The 20,440-nt window shown below is 44.1% G+C and overlaps 1 protein-coding gene across 1 annotated transcript in view; it reads right to left on the minus strand.

Annotated features, from left to right (window-relative positions):
* Cpm (carboxypeptidase M) overlaps nt 1-20,440 on the minus strand; it is a 74,621-nt gene that overhangs the window by 39,748 nt on the left and 14,433 nt on the right. The window lies entirely within an intron of this gene.

Genomic DNA, 20,440 nt, shown 5'->3' on the forward strand with positions numbered 1-20,440 from the left:
GGATTAAGAGTACTGATACTTCATGGGATTGTGCCCTATCACTTAATCCTCCCAATCCTTAAAACATTGCCAGTGAGCTGAGGAGGTGGCTCAGTGGTATAACGCTTCCCTAGCATGCTCGAGGCTGTGGGTTCGAGCCCATGCACCACAAAACACAAACAACTACAAAGGACGTGTTTGTTAAAGGACAAACCTCAGGCCCTTCGGGATAGCGCTTCATTAGAGCAATTAAAGCAACATTTCAAAACATAAAGAGTGTCCAAAACACGTGATGGAGAGCTTGGCCAGCAGTCAGCAGAGGCGTGTGCTCCAGGAAATCTGCCATTCAGTTTGAACAGACCAACACTCACTGATGTGCACAGAAGGGAAAATGGAGTACAGCTTCAGAAAACACGCTCTTCCAAAGGCCTTAGCAAAACACGTGCCACGGAAGCTCACGCCATCAGGCATCGACTGAATTTACATTTTAAACTCATTCATAATTCCCAGGGCATGATGCCAGAGGACAGTGCCCAGCCTGGAAGTGGCATGCACACACCACCATGAGGGTAGGGCCGGAAGATAAGTCACCTTTGCTGGCTGTGTTGGATCATTAAGCACAAACATCTTACACAACGTTTTCTCACATGCCCTGTTTCTGAAGGCATTGAGGTCACCATGCAGATTTTAACTATCTCCATGCTAATGAGGCTGAATCTCTAGTTTGGCTCCTCTGGAGAGACTACAAGGCACCATCAAAGGGGGGGGTAAGCCGAGGGCTTGTAGATGGGAGTTGGCTCATTAGGAATCAATCTACTACAGAAAATTTGCTCTGTATGACCGGTCAATGTGAACACAGGGCAAAGAGATTGTCCCACATTATAAGCCTGGACAGATGGTGTGGGGGTAAGAGCACTCACTGGCTGCTCTTTTAAAGGACTTCCATTCTCAAGACCCACATGGCAACTCATGACTGTCTGTAACTCCAATTCCAATTCCAGGGCATCCAACACCCTTTTCCGACCTCCATAGGCACCAGGCATACACATAGCACACAGACATGCATATATACAGAATACCCATATACATAAAATTAAAAAAAATTCTGAGAGAAAAAAGTTACAGAACGCATTGCTGGAGCCATAGAGAACTTTAATAATGAAGTATGTGGCTTGATATTATTGAACTATTGTGTTTCTTAGTTTAAAGATAGTATGTTGTGACTAGGTGGAAGTTATATTTAGGAGACCCATGCTGAAGTATTGAGGGGGGTATAGCACACTATTTACTATTACTAATGGTTCAGTAAAATCAATAGAACTTGGCCAAGCAGTGGTGGCACATGCCTTTAATCCCAACACTTGGGAGGCGGAGATAGGTGGATCTTTGAATTTGAGGCCAGCTTGATGTACAGAGTAAGTTCCAGGACAGCTAGAGATACACAGAGAAATCCAGTCTCAAAAAAAAAAAATCAATAGAACTCATACGAGACAAGGTAAATGTGACAGAATATTAACAACAGGCAGATCTGGGTGAAGTTGGGTATTTTTGCCTTTTTTCTATAGGGTTGAAACATTTCAAAGCAAAAAGCTGAAGGAATAAAGATGGTGGGAAGATAAGCCTCAGCCTGGGAGAAGACACAGGCAGAAGCCACATCTGACCCAAGACTTTTATCAAAAACACAGGATCTTAGGGAAGCGAAAGCTCTCTGTGTGGTGGTGTGTGTGGATTCATGCCATCATGCACTTATTCAAAACTCAGTAAATACATAGAACTCATGGCATTCAGAATGATGTGTAGAGGGAGCCCTGGACTTGGCTGCTTACAGTGTGTCTAGGGATGCTCACCAGCTGTAAAGAACATGCATTCTGGGAAGAGACGCTGAGAGGGGGGAGGATGGGCAGAAGGAGACAGAGGTTTTATGAGAATTCTTGTACCTTCCTCTCAGATTTACTGTGAACTTAACACTGCTCTAATAAGATCATGTCTTGACCAAAGAGCTGTTGGGGACAAAAGTTTTAAGAGCAATAGAAGAAACCATGCCCTAGTCCACTGGCTTCTTGAGATGTTCAAGCTATGGGGAGACAGAATGTCTATCCTGAGGTGAGGAATTCACTGGCTGCTTCTCTTGCTAAAAAAACAAAATTATACTAATGATACTGGAGAACAGATAAAGAAATATCACTATGTCATTGACCAGAAATATGGATCATAGACACCAATAACAATGTTAACTAAGGGACGGGAATTTACAATTTTTATTATAACCAGGAAAGAGAACAAATATATTTTTAAATTATGTGACTTATACGATCATTTAGTATGGTGACTATTCAGCCATTAATTTTTCAAAGGCCAAATTATTAATGTAAGAATTCAGAGGCCCTGTGTAGTGGTATATGTCTGCAAATTCCACACACTTGGGAGACCAAAGTGGGAGGATCATCTGACCCCAGGAGTTTAAGATCCATCTGGGCAACATGGCAAGATCTGGATTTCAAGAAACAAAACACCAAAGAACAAAAAAAAAAATCAGTAAATTATAGGAGCTGGGCAACTTTATCACAACTTCCCACTTCTTCCTCCAAATTTGGCTTCCAGTGAGGGGAAAAATTCTCTGAAGTTGACGCTTTCACTCTCATGCAAGACAGGGCCTCCTGTTTCCACACTAGATGGAAGAGATACTCTCTTTTCTTAGGACAGAGAACTTGAGGCATCCAACTCTGGAAAGTTGATGGGAGAGTAAGAGCATTACCTCTCCCCTCCCTCTCCCCCTCCCACAAAAGCAAAGGCCGATGTCCTGGTGATAACGTCAGACTCATCACTAAGCCACTGCTTCCTGGAGAGCCATTAGTTTATTTTCTCTAGTGTCTGTGAGAGCTTGGACACTGGCTTACAGTTGAAAGTCAACACCAGCCGTAAGGTCGGCCCAGACATACTAGGCAAGACCCACAACTTACTCTGGAAATCACCTGATCTCAAGTCTTCCCCAAGCTGGAGACTGGAACGTCAGTGACGTCAGCATCTACCTGCCTTTACAATTTTTGCTCAGGTATGTTGCACGCTAAGGCCCCGAACCATTCATTGGCCAGAAGATCCAAGATAATGTGGACCACCTCTACTGCCGTTTTAAGGCCCAATTTGGTAGCTTCATCAGACTATAATTAGCTTGTATCTCAGATCGGCTTCTGCCTTCCAAAGCGTTGAGAAACACCACCTCAGAAGGAACGTGATGCAGGCGGTCGCCAGTCAGCGCTGAGCCTTCCCGCCCACTCAAGTGTGTCTTATCTCCATCTTAGCTTGTACTCATTTAATTAACAATTCACACCCAACAATTTCACAAAGGGCAGGAGGCAGGTTGGTCATATGGCACATGGCTCACTGGCAAGCTGTTCTCAAGAAAGAGTGGGCCACGAGCCATATCCAGAGGCCTGCTATTGACTTAAAGAACATGTATGTGTACATGGTTGGTACAAGCCAGGTCTCTGAAATGATACAGAAAACCTTGGTAGAAAGTCCCCCAAATCATAAGGAACCATTCCAAAGACACTCTTAACCATGTTAGATTTTTTTTTCATAGTGGGCTAAGGGAGTCCTGGTTTATGTCAAATTCACTGGCATAATCAGAACTTTTGTGATTTTTTGAGACAAGGTCTCATTATGTAGCTTAGTCAGGCCACAAATTTATGGTGCAGACCAGGCTGGTCTTGAATTCATGATTCTCCTGACTCTGCCTCCTGAGGTCACAGGTGTGTGCCACCAGGCCTGGCTCGCAGTCACAACTTTGCCCTGTCCCTTGCAGCACTTGGTGGCCGGCCTTGATCCTCTGACAGCGTATCCTGCCTCAGTGAAGTGGATGAAATCTGCGGGACCGGAGTCACAATGAGGCTGTCATCATCTTTGACTTACTTACCCCACCACCCAGCCAAATGGTGGCCTGAACGGATGAGGCAGATTCGTCTTTTTTTCTTCGAGAGCTGAGGACCAAACCCAGGACCTTGCGCTTGCTAGGCAAGTGCTCTACCACTGAGCTAAATCCCCAATGAGGCAGATTCTTAGGGAGGAGCAGACGAGAGGATTTGTTAAGGGTTTTCTCCTTGCTCTCCAAGTTAGCAAGGGCTAGCAAGAGAATCACTAATAGGGCAATGCCCAACCACCACGCAGAAAGAGACCAGCTCTTAAAAACCAGGGGTAAGATGTTCAAGTCACCATCTCATCAAACATGCTTATAAGTGGGCATGAGCGGCATAAAGAGGCCCAGAGGGAAGGCAGGGAAACAGTTTTAACCACAGCTTTGGCATTTATGTGGAATGTGAGGAAGATGAAATGGAGGAAGAATCATATGATAGGTATACACGGTTGACTCCCCCTGATGGAGATACAATCTGATAGAATACAGACAGGGCTGGCATTTATTCTTCTTGCCCTTAAAAGATGGAAAGGATCTTAAAACATCCCTCGTGGTAGGCATGAGGAGGAGACCAAGAAACCTGCTTGCAGGCATTCATGTCGGACTTCTGCATTATTGTGCAATTTTCTTTCAAATCGTGAGTGAAAGAATACATGAACAGACATCCTGTAACGTGAGTTTAGTCTTTCTTGGATAATTCTTTGCTTACAGAGTCCTGTGTATGGCCAGGGGCGAGCAGATCAGTGATAGTGTTAATCAGCAGCAGGCCTGTGTGGATTATTTTATTTTATTAACTTGGTGGTGGGAGGGGAGGGTATACTCTGAGGGAGGGGGGAGTTATGGGGGGGGATGGGAAATGATCATATTTCATGTTTGAAATTCTCTAAGACCAAAAGTTAAAAACTGAAAGTTCAAAAACTATTACTATGGAGAAATGAAGGTTGTAATTTACCTTTGAGAGGAAGAATTAGTGTAACACGTCAAGATCTGAAAAATGACATTTCGCCTATTTAATGCACACAAGCATCGGTTTAAGAAAATAAATATAACTTGCAGGTTAAGAAAAAGAAGAGAAGGAGCCAAGGGTCCAAAGGCTCTTAGAGCACATGTGTGGGGTCAGTCGACTGGTGCCTCTAAGCCCAGTGTCACAGACACTAAGGGTCAATGTCCAATGCCAAAGGAGGAAAGGACTGTGGCAGTTTGGGCAGGTGAGCCTAGAGTTTGACTCCGCCATCTTTAAATAGTTATCCACCCAATCCTGTCCATTAGTTATCTATACTTCTGCTACAGAGCATTATCATTCTAGAATCTAAAGAAAGTGTTAATTAATACCTTTAAACACTTTCACAGCCCACCACCTTTCCGAGGCAGAAGGAATGGAAATAACCAACAGTTAATCCAGGGCTGGGATCTCCTTTGGAACAGGGTGTTATCTCAAGCTTGGTTTTGTCTCAGACGATGGACTGAAAGTTCTATTACAACCCTGATTCCTTCTGACTTGTCATCTGGCTCCTGTAAAGCTGTGACATTTCTTTATGCTTCCTGTGTTTCTTGAGGTACCTTAGCTCCCGGGACACAAAGTAAGCCCGGGTTGCTCTTCTGGTCTCTTGTTCCCACATGGACCCATGACAACCTCAGTCTTCTCCTTAGGCTATGGCCCTATCCCTCATCCCTTCTCCTTTCCTCTCCTAGACACCATTCCTTGAATTTCTTTTCAAACTTCTCATGGTTATTTCTGTTTATAGAAAGTTACTGATCCTTGAGAATGTGAACATTCATAAGTATACATTATGGGATGTGAAATCTGGTGACAAAGCCCTCTACTCTGAGATTCCTGATGAACTTAGGTCCTAAAATGAAACTATAAAAATGCTAGACTATGTTTATGACCTTTGGGTAAAGGTGACTTTTTAAAATGATGCATGGAATGTAATGGCTTAAAGAGAAAGCCTGATGAATAGGAGCTTGTAAGAATTAAAAAACTTACACAGGGCAAAAAAATATTGAAAACAAAATCCATTAGACGAGCCATAGAATAGATGAAAATGTCTGCTATATTTATAACAGAATGCCAAAGAAAGTCTACAAGTTAGTAGACAAATTGGAAAGAAGCATGAGAAAATGTCCACGGGCAACAGACTGAAGGTCAGGCCCCCAAGGGCAGCAACTGGGCACATTCTCTGGTGTCCCCCAGCAACAGACTGAGGTCAGGCCCCCAAGGGCAGCAACTGGGCACATTCTCTGGTGTCCCCCAGCACTTCCTTATTGCTAGATAATAAGAAAACTTAATCTCAATTTCAGTCATATAAATGGCATGTGGAGTGAAGGGATTTTAATTCCTAAGATAGGAAAAGTAAGGTTCAGGCATTGGTTAGGAGTGTGGGTTAAATGTACATGCTTCATGTGGAGATCAGAGCACAGACGGTGTGTCTTCGTGTGAAGGGGAAGGGTCAGGATCTACCAAGAAGGGCACAAATGCATGTGTGGAGTTTTAGCAATGCCCACCCTGGGGAATGATTGAGCATGTGTGCTTGTTCAAAGGCCCTTATCACAGCATCTGTCTGAAGTATCCAAAAGGTGTAAACAATGTGAATGCTCACTGATGTGGGGTATTGAGATAGATCATGATTAAAAAAAAAAAAAGCATAGCACAGAGTAATTATGAAGCAGTTTAAAAGGATGAGGTCAGAGCTGGGTGGTGGTGGCACACACCTTTGATCCCAGTCAGGCAGATCTCTGTGAGTTCGAGGCCAGCCTGGTCTATAGGGTGAGATCCAGGACAGGCACCAAAACTACACAGAGAAACCCTGGCTCGACAAACAAAACAAAACAAAACAAAACAAACAAACAAAAAAAAGATGAGATCGGTACCTGCTGACCAACACCAGGTGAGAAGGGCAGGTATTGTAAGGGTGATACTCATAGACAAGAACTGTAGATGAACAGAAACACATTTGTGCCTGAACCCTTTTACGTCACAATATGTTCTGGGCATCACGCCAGATCTAAACAGTAAGTCTACTCTATCCTTTTTATAAAAGTTGAATACTATTCCATTGATGGGGTTTGCTATATGCTTACCAATTTTCTGTTTTCTTAAAATAAAAATCTTTATTAAGACATAATTCACACATCACACAATTTACTAACTTAAAATGTAACAATTCAGTGGTGTGTGGTGTATGACATTCTTAATTTTTAAGAATCAGTGTGAGAAATTAAATATGACTAGTCACTAAATACATGTGTCGCACTAACCCACTTAGAAAAAGTGATTTAAGGAATCGTTTTTCAGTTGGGAGGCAGAGACAAGTGGAGCTCTGTGAGTTCCAGGCCAGCCTGGTCTACATAGCAAGTTCCAAGCCAGTCAGAGCTATGAACTGAGACCTTGTCTCAAAGATAAAAATATATGTTGGGTGGTTGTGGCACCAGCAGTCAGGAGGCAGAGACAGGAAGGTCTCTGCATGTGAGGCCAGCCTGGACTACAAAGTGAGTTCCAGGACAGACAGGACTGTTACACAGAGAAAAACCCTGTCTCAAAAGGACAGCTGTAGCATACCCCAGCCTGACCGTGGTGAGGATCAGATCCTGTCCACAATCTACCTCATCTGCCCCGTGTAACAGAAGATTGAATCTGAAATTTGCACAAGTAACTAAATTAGAAGGATTTATAATAAACTGAAACAGACGTTCCCATAAGAACATTTGAAAACAAACATGATACCCGACTTCTCAGATTGCTTTTTTATAACCTTATAAAGCAGGTTCTTAAAACAATTACTGAGAGAAAAAAGAAAAAAAAAACCACTCAAAAAACAAGACAATGATAATTGTGCCCAATCATGTAACAAAATTTGTCACGTGAGCCGTTTTGGGCTGTTTTAACCAGAGGGCTGCATTTTTGCTTTTTACTGTTGTACTCCAGGCAGCAAATCTCCGTCCCTTTTTGTAGTCTGTGCAAAGGTTTCCTGAGGATAGAAAGCCTCTGATGAGGGACAGTGGGAAAGACAAAGGATGGCAGAGAAAAACGGGTTTGTCCTTCCCTAAGACTGCTGCGTTATTCCAGAATGTGATTTTAAGCATTTGAACGAGATAGGGATTTTCCAAAGCAAATGTAAAAGTCTGGAGAAAATTAAAACGCCCCCCCCCCACCCCCGCCCCAAAGCTGATTTTCCTGTGTTTGATCACTGTCAAGTGCATAGTCATACAGCTAGTGACAGAGAAGGATGGTTTGCTACTTGGAAACGTACATAAGGAAGCCGGCATCTGGACCTATTTTTATTTTATGGGTATGAGTGCTTGTCTGCCTGTCTGCATGTGCATTACATGCATGCCTGGTGTTCACGGAGGCCAGAAGAGGGATCCGGATCCCCTCGAACTGGATTTAGAGGTAGTTATGAGCTGCCATGTAGGTTTTGGGTCTTTGCAAGAGCAACAGGGCTCTTAACTACTGAGTCACCTCTCCTACCTCCCTGAGGCTTTTGTTTTGTTTTTCCTTTTCTTCCCCACACATCCGCAAGCAGCTGGGCCCGACCTAAACCTACCTAAAGACACAGCTTTGGTATGAGGTCCAGTTTCCTAATCCACACATCATAACTTCGCTGGTACCCGCCTTCACCCTGTGCCCTCAGGATCCTATGGAACAGGAGAGGTGCCTGTTCAGGATGTTGTAACACGTGTGGCCCAGGTCCCGGTGTGTGCTGGCATTTGACAGTAGGAACAAGGTCAGCCTAAAACCAGCGACAGAGAGCCAAGTTCTGCAGGCCCAAACTGTCAGGAGCTCCCTAGTGGCTCAGGGCACCCTAGCACTACAGCTCAGTCTGTAAAGCTGTATTTGCCTCTAAGGGTGCTGAGAAGAAGGTTCAAGGAGATGAAGCGGGGCCACTGCCTGGCCTCGTGCCTGACACCCAAAAACATGTCCTTGGTGAACCCTGAGGTTCACGTCAGTGTCACACTCCACAGCTGCCAAACAGTTCACGGAACAGCAACACCAGTGCACACGTCCACCGTGTTCATGTGCGGATTGTCCTCTGTGCACCTGACATCAACTTGTTTAGCCCTCTCAACCGTTTATGAGGCAGGGACCATTATACATTGTGAAGGAGGCCACAGACACAGAGAGGGGGCAAGACACCGGGGCAAGATCATAGTCACTCAGCCGCAGAGCCAGGATTTGAACCCAGCCCATTTGTAAGGTCTGTATTCTAAGCTACTACTAACTTAACTGCCTTATTGTCTACACGTACCTGTGTGTTTGGGGTAAACACATGAATAGGTGTTTTCTTCTTATTTTGATAGTACCCCAGTTCCTATAACTGATATGAAGACCTCTGTCTAAGTTTTCAAAAACCAAGAGATGGCAGTCTGGGGACAAAGTTCAGTGGTACTGGGCCGGCCTCGCATACACAAAGCCTGATGCCCAGTTAGCTACGCAGGCAAATAGACGAATTTGCCAGTTTATTTCCATACTCCTACCTAGTTCAGGAACCTTTCCTTCTTTCTGAGAACCCAGGGACTTGTTTTCCTGTCTGTCTACCCCAGGCTGGCCCAAATTTTGACCTCAGGGGACCTCTGTTTTAGTTTCCTAAGAATCTGGAACTCCAAGCACCACCATGCCCAGTTCCTAAAACCCCATCTTCTCCCTTCCTTCCTTCCTTCCTTCCTTCCTTCCTTCCTTCCTTCCTTCCTTCCTTCTCTCCTTCTTCCCTCCCTCCCTCCCTCCCTCCCTCCCTCCCTCCATTTCTTTGGTTTTTTTGAGGCAGGGTTTCTCTGTGTAGCCCTGGCTATCCTGAAACTTGATCTGTAGCCCAGGCTGGCCTCGAATTCACAGATCTGCCTGCCTCTGCCTCCCAAGGGCTTGGGTTAAAGGGGTGCACCCCCACCACCTGGCCTCATTTTTTTTCAATAACTACCAGTTGATTACTTGTTATTAGGGTGATGTCAAAATAAGAAGTATAAGAAAAGCCGTTATAAAAGTTCTCATTGGTCATTTGTGACCACCGAGATCACACCGTGACCTATGGGCCTAATGTGGTTTTGGACTCAAATTGCTGGGCAAGTTGCCTTTGGTTCTGTGACCTCTTCCGCTCCACCAGCTCCCTCTGTTTCCCTAGCTTCCACCTCCACATCGAACAGTTTCTCACAAGATCACACGCACCTTTACAGCAGCTTGTAATGTAATTCCTTAGAGGAAATGCTGACTGAGCACGCCTCAGTGTTTTGTCAGCCACGGGTTATTTTGTGTTCTTCTCTCAACTCACTCCTGTCTCCACTTGTAGTGCATGGGGAAAAGCTTTCTCCCTCCGGCTAATGCCACCCCCACAGTGGCGAGGACATAACGACCTGTGTAAATGGAAACCCCCTTCCCAGGATGCAGAGGACCTCAGCAGCTGAGGAGTGTCTCCTCGCACCCAGGACTGCACTGACATCTTCTCCCAGACTGGGAAAGTGTTGAGTAGACTGTCTGCTTGCTGACTTCAGCACTCTCTTGCCCCAGTAGACCTATGTACCTTGCCCCTTAGTACCTATGGTATCTGGGATACCACTTGTCCCGGATGGATCTTTCTCTCTTTTTTAAAGATTTATTATGTATACAGTGTTCTTTTGACCTGAAGAGGGCACCAGATCTCATTACGGATGGTTGTGAGCCGCCATGTGGTTGCTGGGAATTGAACTCAGGACCTCTGGAAGAGGAGCCAGTGCTCTTAACCTCTGAGCTATCTCTCCAGCCCCGGATCTTTCTCTTTCTTATTCCATCTTGTCCCTCTACATAATTTGTCTAAATAGGAAGCTCGGTTGTGAGCAGAGAGGCTCCTGAGCGCGGGCAACTCCAGAGAAGAGGTAAAACGTACCTTATTTGGCTTAATATAGGGATCCATTCAATATTTCTTAACCATCTTGTTTCGATCAAGTTCGGAGGGCTCCAGACCTTTGTAAAGTGTCCCATGTGCATGTCTCAACTAGAATGCTGCATCCCAAAACATAAGGGCTCATACCACTTGGGCATCCTCCAGAGCGTCTCTACCCATTAACTTGCGGATGGCGCATGCTCAGTTTGCTCCTGATAGCGCATGCTCAGTTTGCTTCTGGACCGATTCCCAAGTCAATACAGGGTTTTTCACAATACTCACTACTAGGAATAGAGCCTATATTCCAGTAAGATCTCACATGGGAACCCAGTGTAGAAAGAAGTCCAGGCTGTGCTGATCTGGCTTGGGGTGAGGAGCCCTAAGTGTTTCTGTCTCCTCACTTAGGAAGGAGTCGAGCTAAAACTCTGTGGAAGCCCCCAGGTCCTAGAGACCTATTTGAAAACTGGAACTGGAGCTCTGAATCCTGACGAAACTCCATTCCTTACCGGCTAAGTTCCCTTCCCTGGGCCTCGGTTGCTCATCTGCAAAATGAGCATGGCAGTGTCTCATTCCCTCGGGTGAGGATTTAAGGGCTAGTGCTGAGCGTTCAGTGAAGCAGACCGGCTGCGTTGCTCACCATCACATACCCCGTTTATTTCTAGGGACATAGTTTCCCAAGGGCAAAGAACAGAATGTCCAGTGGAAACAGTTCCCCCGGGACCACAAATACTGCCTGACAGTTTTAGTGAGAAGTTTTGGGAGTCAAAGATCTTTTCCGGGCTCAACCACTGTTCTTTGGACATTCTGTTTTCAAAAATAAAGCACACAATGACAAAAACATCCCAGGCTGTCTTTTTCAGTGAGTGTGGGTTAAGACGGTGTGGATGCTAAGACACACGGGAACAAACCCTCATCCTGGACCATTCATAGAAGGTAAGTCCCAATTCTTGCGCACACACAAGGTGGGGGCTGCCCCTTGTACTGTCCGTCAGGCCAGTATGTAGCACTGACCATCTGTGTAAGCAAGTGAGGTTGCCTATCCATATCACCTGGAATTCCTCTTCCCTGCAAGTCACCTAGGAGCATCGGAATCACTGGCCAAGCATCAGCTTCCCTTATGAGCTTTTTTCAGCTTTACCAAGCATCCCAGGGGCCAGACCTGGGAATCATGGTCCTTCAACAATGCTTTTCCCCATCACAGCCACAGGGTTTCAGCTCCCTCAGCTCTAGTGCTGAAAGGAAGAAAGCCCGGGTTCTGGTCTTTATATCCTCCTGGAAGGGTTCAAGGAACAAATATGTGTTAAATGCATTCATAAATGAAGTACTAAAAGGTGACAGATTCGGGTTAATGAACCAAATCTGTCAGTAACTAAGATCTAATCTGGAGTCGTTAATTTGTTTCTTCCTGTGTTTCTTTGCTCACACTCGTAAGTTATACACATATATACACACATACATATATACACATATATATGTATATATATTCATAGTATATATTTATATATAATATATATATTCATTCTTGTAAAGGGCCAACAAACTGAGTTTGGTCCCTAGGACCCATATGGTGGAAAGGAAGAATGAACCCTCAAAAGTTGACCTCTGATCTCCACACTAACACTGTGATACACACAGAGAGGGGGGGAGATAAATACAAATGAAAGAAAAAAATAATCTATCCAATTATAAAATCACTAGAAATTTTCCCATCAAGAAAATGAACCTGTCGCCTTCCTACCAGGCATCAATCCCCAGGATGGTTATGCTCCTCCTTAGATGAAGCAAAAAGGCTTTGACTGGGCATTTAAGATCCTCAGTCTGCCTTCCTGCCTCCTTTCTCCCCTCAGCTACAACAGCTTCTTCTGTATCTCTAAGTTGACGGGCTCCTTTGGCCCAGGCCCCCACTGTCTGTCCTGCCTTTTCCGTCCTACCTTACCTGGCTGACTATCCTTCAGCCTGGCCATGCTGCCCTCTCTGCCCGCCACCCCAGAACTCATCATGTCTATATTTACCGGCTGTCTTGCTTTCTCCCTGCTCCTGCCGACTCTTTCAGGCTGGGGGTCATGTCTAACTTCTTTACCTCCATATTCCTAGGCCAGCACAGGCCACCAACTATTTTAGGCACTGAACAACTGCTAAAGCAAATAAACCTGTCTATAGAAAAATGGAATTTCATTAACTATAGTTTGGGTCATATTACTCAAGTTTATGGCTCTCAGGTTTGACTTCCAGCCACATTTAATATTAACCGTGACCTTGAGAGGGAATGGTTAACACAGACTGATCTCTTTTTTTCAGTTCTTATCTCTGGGAACACCTGCAGTTCTGGCAGTGACTCTGAACCAAACCGAGCACTGAAGTCCTGAAATGCTCACTAGTTATGCTATTTTTCAATCCCACAGCAGTGGGTGAGGATAAAAAGCATTGTTCAAAATGGTGTGATGTGCAGCTGGCACCCAGAGGTCTGTAATCCTGCTGGTTGGTCACACAGCTATGAAGAACTCTGAACTCTGAGGCTTGAGTGGGCTTCCCTGGATGTGGGGATTTTGCATGTGTCCCTACAGTTTACAGCTGGGAAGACACGTGCAACGTGTGAACTGCTCCTGGCTGGAGGGAGTGTGGGGGGGAGTACAGAACCTCTGTGGCCCTCTCTAGCTCTTGCCATGATAGCCTCAGCCTACTGTTTCTGTATTCTTGCTGCAATCTCAGCCTTGAGTATGAGTTTACCTCGACTTATAAGAGTCATTCCAAAACAAAAACAAAGAAAACAAAAAACAAAAAACAACTCCAACCAACCAAACAAACAAACAAAAAGAGTCCTTCCAGCAAATCCCTAGTGGACAGTCATGGGACCCCGGGTACCTCCTCCTTCCTGGGGCTCTACTCTTGGCTTTCGTCTGTCTCGACACTGATTTCATTTCTCCTTCCTTTCTTGGCTCCTGGCTCTCCCAGACTGTAAATGTTGGTCTGCCCTGCAGCTCTGCTCCAGCCTTCCATTTGTCTCAAACTCTTACCGGGTTATTTGGTTACATTCATTGCTGTCAATATCATCAGGAGCAGGATGATTCCCAAGTTCATTTTTACGGTCAAACTTCTCCTGAGTTCCATTTCCCTAAACACCCACTGAAGTCCTGCCTGGAGATCTACTGAGGATTTGAAGATTAAGAAATGGTTTAAATCAGAGGCATGTTTCATTTCGAGCCAGAGTCTCACTGTGTAGGCCTGGCTGGCCTGGAACTCGCTATGTGGACGCAGCTGGCCTTGAATTCAGAGATCCTCCTTTTGCTTCATAATCCAAGATGGTGGGCACTTGAGCTAAGAGAGTGGGCTAACTATACCAAAAGATGGAATTCAAAGTACTTGGATGCAACTATGAATACCAAAAAGGGCTCAAAGAATTCCACTGGGGATCACTCCACACGTGAAAAGTGTTTAATAACCTTGTCAACCCCTAGAATGGTAGGGTCCAGGGGCCAGTGAGGACAGATGGAAGAGCAGGGCAGGGACAAGAACAGAGAAAAGGATAGCTGGGGAACCTTATAGCCAAAGGCTGCAGATTCAGCGCTTGGCCAAGGTAGGTTTTCATTTTAGTTAAGCCAAGAATGGATAAGTTATTTAATCCCAATTCTTATTTGTAAAAGATTTATTTTAGTGTGTGTGTGTGTGTGTGTGTGTGTGTGTAGGTACTCTCAGAAGCCTGAAGAGAGCATCGTATCCTTTAGAGCTGGAGTTACAGGCAGTTGTGAGCCACAGGATGTGAGTGCTGGACTCCAGTCCTCTGGAAGAGCAGCAAGTGCTCTAAACACGGAGCCATTTCTCCATCTCCAGTTCTTCACACATAAATCAAGGTGGTGATAATAGTGCTGTGTATCACTGTCAGAATGATTAGCTCTCTCTCTCTCTCTCTCTCTCTCTCTCTCTCTCTCTCTCTCTCTCTCTCTCACACACACACACACACACACACTGCCAGGAAAACATAAGTTACTTGATGAGTGCTATCATCATTACTTTTTAAAGGCCCTAAAGTATTTCTGTTTAGTTGCATTTGAGATTTGTAACGCACAGCCATAAATGAAGCAGAGTAAAATGCTAGCTTACTCTTTGGATATTCTCTGTCTCAATTTCCACTTAAAATATCATACTAAAAATGCAGAGGATATATAACATACTTCCTTACATTTGAAAAATGTAGCATATACTTAAGAAGCCTGAATACGGCCGGGCGGTGGTGGCGCACGCCTTTAATCCCAGCACTCGGGAGGCAGAGCCAGGCGGATCTCTGTGAGTTCGAGGCCAGCCTGGGCTACCAAGTGAGTTCCAGGAAAAGGCGCAAAGCTACACAGAGAAACCCTGTCTCGAAAAAACCAAAAAAAAAAAAAAAAAAAAAAAAGATGCCTGAAGACTTATAAAATAAGGCTTTATTTGTTAGATTTGTTATAAAGGAAATGCTTGCTGAGTGCATCTGACTAAATCACACACATGGACAGTGAGAGCCGAAATTCCAAGGTTTTTAGTGTTTGTCTTGGTCAATTATTTTAGTGTTTGGATAGGTCAATTATTTTCATTGCTTTATACAGGAGCTCAAGCAAATTGGTCTTGGGGAGTGTGTTTGGAAAGTGAGCAGAAAGTGACAAAAACCAACTGTTGTGTTCACATTTTGTATACGGGAATCATTCTCCCTCCAGGATAAATCACTACCTGTAACCTGCCCAGTCAGAGCAGGAGAGCATGAGAGAGGGCACATGTAAGCACAGTCTCCTCCCTGTGGGGCAAGAATCTAGGCCAGTTCTGGGGAGACTTCTGAATAGCTGAGATGGCGTACAGGCGCTAACCAACCCGTGGAAGTGAGATCCCCGAGAAAGAAGTGAGAAAAAGAAATCCCTCCTCATGCTTCAACCACGACGAAAAGCCACTGCAGTGATTTTCCAACTAATCATAGGAGATATTATAAACAGTGTAAGTTTTGGAAGATTTTCCCCCTAATATACATTTCTTGAGAGACTATAAATCAATATAATAGTTAAATTTTTTTTATTACTTTTAAAGTTTGTGTGTGTGTGTGTGTGTGTGTGTGTGTGTGTGTGTGTGTGTGTGTTGCATGTATGCCTCAGCACATGTGTGGAAGCCAAAAGACACCTTGTGGAAGGTGGTTCTTCCAGGGAGCAAACTCAAGCCGGGTCAGGCTTGGCAGCAAGTCCCTTTACCAGCTGAGCCATCTCACCGGCCCAATAAATTATTTTGAAAAGGCATTTGCTTGTTATTTGTACAAAATTATTTGGTCATGCATATGAAATATATATCAGGTTCTTAGTATTTTTGTGTGAGATATGTGAATGTGGGTGCATGCATGCTCCAGTGAGGTGTGGAGGCAGGAGGACACCTTGCTGGGGTCAGTTATCTCCTTCCACCCTGTGGGTTCCAGGGATCAAAGTCTGGTCCGGCTTGGAGACAAGCACCCTTAACCACTCAGTTATCTCACCAGCCCAATATATATCAGGTTCTTAAAACTGCTTTAGACTCAGTAATTTCTTTTTAGAAACATATCTACAATGACATTATTATTCACCGGTATCAGCTCTTACATACATAGCATTTACTTTGGGTCAGGCCCAGGATTCACAGCTGCAACATTAAGGATCTAAAAGTTAAACTTGGGTACTAGGGTTCCAAAGCCTGTGTGTGCTCAAACCATGCTGTCTTAGCTCTGAAGATGTTCACCACAGCACTTCACACAACAGGAGAAGTTTAGAAATCAACTTAAGACCTTGTAACTATTTCCATCTGTGGCAAGGCTATCTCTAAAGAGAAAGGAGATGTGCTTGGAAGATTAGCAGATGAGTTTGAATCGTTGCTTACGAGTATGTCCATGCCTGTATGGAGAGGCCAGAGGGGACAGTGAGCGTCTTTCTTTATTGCTTTCCCACCTTATGATTGAGACGGAGTGTTTCACTGAAGTTGGAGCTCACCTGATTTGGCAAGACTAGCTGGCCAAGAGCTCCAGGAATCCTCCTGTGCCCAGATGGGGTTCCATATGCAAAGAACCACATACAGCCTTTTATATACATGGGTGCTGGGTATCTGAACTCAGGTCCTCGTGCTTGTATAGCAAGGACTTCCTTGTATTCCAAGGATAGAATAAACCATCTCTCCAGCCCTGACTTTGACTCTTCTAATGATGTTAGCCATGTAAGTTCTCCATGACCCACTCAACATATTCTGCAGGATAATGCCAATCGAGTCAATGATAGTGAAATATCACATTCAAACACTCAGTAAATGGTAGGTAGTTGGTAACAGAAATTCCTGTCTACCCCTTTGCCTTGCAACACTGCTTGTTCAGATAAAATACAGCTTAGATTTGGTCATAGGCAAGGGAAGATTCTCAACTCAGACTCTGAATAACTCATTTCAAACGCTACTTTGGGATTTTATATGTAGGAAACGGCTCTTTTGCTGTAGTCTATCGGAAGTCAGCCTTTGCTGGGCATGGTGGCACGTGCTTACAATTCCAATACTATAATCGCTGAAGTAGGAGGGCCATTGTTAGGGGCACAGAGGTCCTTGAGTCCACAGATCTCCAGAGAAACCAGGAATGTTAAGCACACAGGATTGTCTCTCCAATGGGAAAGATGAAAAACCTGTTCTTCCATCCAGAAAGCTGCAAATTGTAAGTGGTTAATAGCCCGGTGATCTGCATTATCTGTTGAGCTCGGCCATATCAAGCTCTTATAATCGCGACAGAGGTGGCTAGTTATCTAAATGACCCTTAGAGCCAGAGGCTCTCCCAAGCCCCCACAACCAGGACCACAGGTGGCTAGTTATCTAAATGACTCTTAGAGCCAGAGGCTCCCATAACCCGGACAACCAGGACCGGAAGTGGATAACAGCCCGAATGACCTCTACCACGACAGCGATCGGGCCAGGCCCTTAGGCCCTTAAGCTAGTCCAGGTAGCCTATCTCCGGAACCCATCTTCTTGGAAGAAATGACATGTACCCTGAGTTGACTTTCAATGTAATTACGCTTTCTGGGCAACGGGGATTGTATAACACCAGGAAACACTCTCCCAAAATATGCTGGGCTTAAATACATCGGGAATCAACCCCCTATTATTAGACTTCCCTGAAGTCTGATCCAGGTTGACAAGTCAGTCTGCACTGCTTTTCATTCTTATCTCTTTGAGCGATTTGCTTCCCTGTATGACACCTGCAGGGGCCCCTCTGACCACGTGATTAGGCAAGCCTGTACTCTACAGTGAGCTAAGGCCAACCAAGCTACATTTAAAACTGCTTCAAGATGGCATGGTGGAGCCCGGCGGCGGTGGCGCATGCCTTTAATCCCAGCACTCGGGAGGCAGAGGCAGGTGGATCTCTGTGAGTTCAAGGCTAGCCTGGTCTACAGAGTGAGATCCAGGACAGGAACGAAAACTACTTGTAGAAACCATCTCGAAAAACCAAAAAACAGGTGGCATGGTGGCATGGTGGTACAGGCCTTTAATTCCAGCACTCGGGAGGCAGCCTGATCTACAGAATGAGTTCTGTTCCAGGACAGCCAGAGCTATATATCAAGACCCTGTCTCAATAAACAATCAAACAAACAAACAAAAACACAAAACCTTTTTTCAGAAAAAACAAACAAAACAAAACAAAACAAAAAAGACAAAAAACAGAGCAAGCAATAGTCCTAAACTGATTTGGTGAGGTGTAGACAGCTAAGCCTGAGAAATTAATAATAAATATATCTATATCTGAAAGAGGATACCTGAAGGCAAGCAGCACATGGGACACATCTTTGTTTGCTCAACAAATATACAATTCATCACACACACACACACACACACACACACACACACACACACTACAGATAGTAGATATTGTGCCCTCTAAAAATATCCCAACTTGGCCATCAGGTTTGAGCTGCTTCTCTTGTTTGAACCTAAGATTTTTCTACACTCTGTCAATAGGTCGTAAGAATTCCTTCAAAGCCTCGAGTCGAATGTGGTTCATCTACCATGTCTGAATCTAGGTTAGAAAGTAAATCTGTGATCAGTTATTGTGCGGGTTTTAATTTTTTTAAGAAATAAAAGTTCGTGGCTGGAAAGATGGTTCACTGGTTAAGAGCACTGGCTGCTTCTCCAGAGGACTGGAGTTCGATTCCCAGCACCCACATGGAGGCTCACTACAGCAAGAATTCCAGTTCCAGGGGACATGATGCTCTCTGTGGATGATGTGGACACTGCACGCATGTCAGTGAAACATGCAAGCAAACAACACATACACATGGCATAAAATTAAATAATGTTTAAAAACCCAGTTATACTAGAAGTATATAAGACATGTGTCAATAGATTTATATCACCATTTATAACAGAAATAACCAGGAAGTATTCCAATGTCCCAAGGAGGCAAAAAAATGACTAAGAAAATACACATAACCACAGTATAAAATCAAGAGAATTCAAATCAGTACTCCAAATCATATTTACTAAAAATAAATAATAAAACAGCGTGAAATTGGAAAAAAGTTGAATTCGTAATTGCAGCAATGGAAATGGGATGGATATTTACAAAACCCAAGACACATTTGGCCAATTTTGCATTATGCTCTCTTCTGGGTGAGGTTGCCCATATTGACCACAGAAGAAAGAAAATCTAGAGTAAATCCTGCTTGCTGAGTACACATATCCCACAGCAGAGTGGAAAAAGTCCAGGGAAAATTTCTTAGCTGGTGGAGAAGAGCACCATGCCTATCACACTAAAATGCAGGACTACCTTGGCAACCGGCTCCTGATCACAGGTCTACAGTTTAACCTACTACCTGGAACCCAATGGCAGATTCGAGATTTTTTTTTTCTAATCTAAGTAACTGCTTAGAGATGCACACTCAGCACAAACATTTGATGCTGGTGCCAGAGTTTATTTACCCACAAAAGTGCACTCAAGGCTAAAGTCAGAGTCGAGTCCTACTGGCTGTCACTGTGGTTCAATTTCAGGTGGGACAGATCAGAGTGGCTGATTCATGTCACATTCAGAGAGTCCCAGCCATCTTTCACAAGCACCTTGTGTTTGGGAACGTAAAAACACACGAGTCATTTAGTCCTTGTATTTACAGCATCCCATAATCTTGTAGTTTCAAAATGATTGAACAATGGCATCAAGTTAGTTGGGTTGTTCATTTCTTTTATTAATATATTTAGCATTCTTAAATCCTTTATTAAAATTGATCTATTCCAGCCCTTGGGATAAATTATTTCAAGGGGTTCGATATAGACGCTGATTCAAGATATCGTTTTTCACATAACTAACCTCTGTAGTGTGGGCTTGTGGAGCCCAAATTACTTCAGACTATTTCTGGCACCAACTCTTTGGCAATGTGGTTTGAAAGTAAAGCTTCTGTCACACAGCCCAAGATTTTTTTTTATTGTGCTTCAATGTTTTGCTATAATATAAGAATCATGATATTAACTATTAGGAAAAGTGACTGCTTAGTAATATGGTTATGAGACTCTCAAGTGAGTCAAAAGACTGGAGCTAAAACTTCAGGCAAAATCTGAACACAAATTTCAAAGCTGAGATCCAAACCGCACGAATTTTATGAATCTTTGACGTCAAGCATTAAGTTTTCCGGTAACCACGTTTTGGGAGGAATCAATGTAGTAACAAAAAATGAAGGAATAATGATACCTACTAAATTTGTCCCACCCG

This window comes from Peromyscus eremicus, chromosome 18, assembly GCF_949786415.1.
Source record: "Peromyscus eremicus chromosome 18, PerEre_H2_v1, whole genome shotgun sequence".
Taxonomy (NCBI): domain Eukaryota; kingdom Metazoa; phylum Chordata; class Mammalia; order Rodentia; family Cricetidae; genus Peromyscus; species Peromyscus eremicus.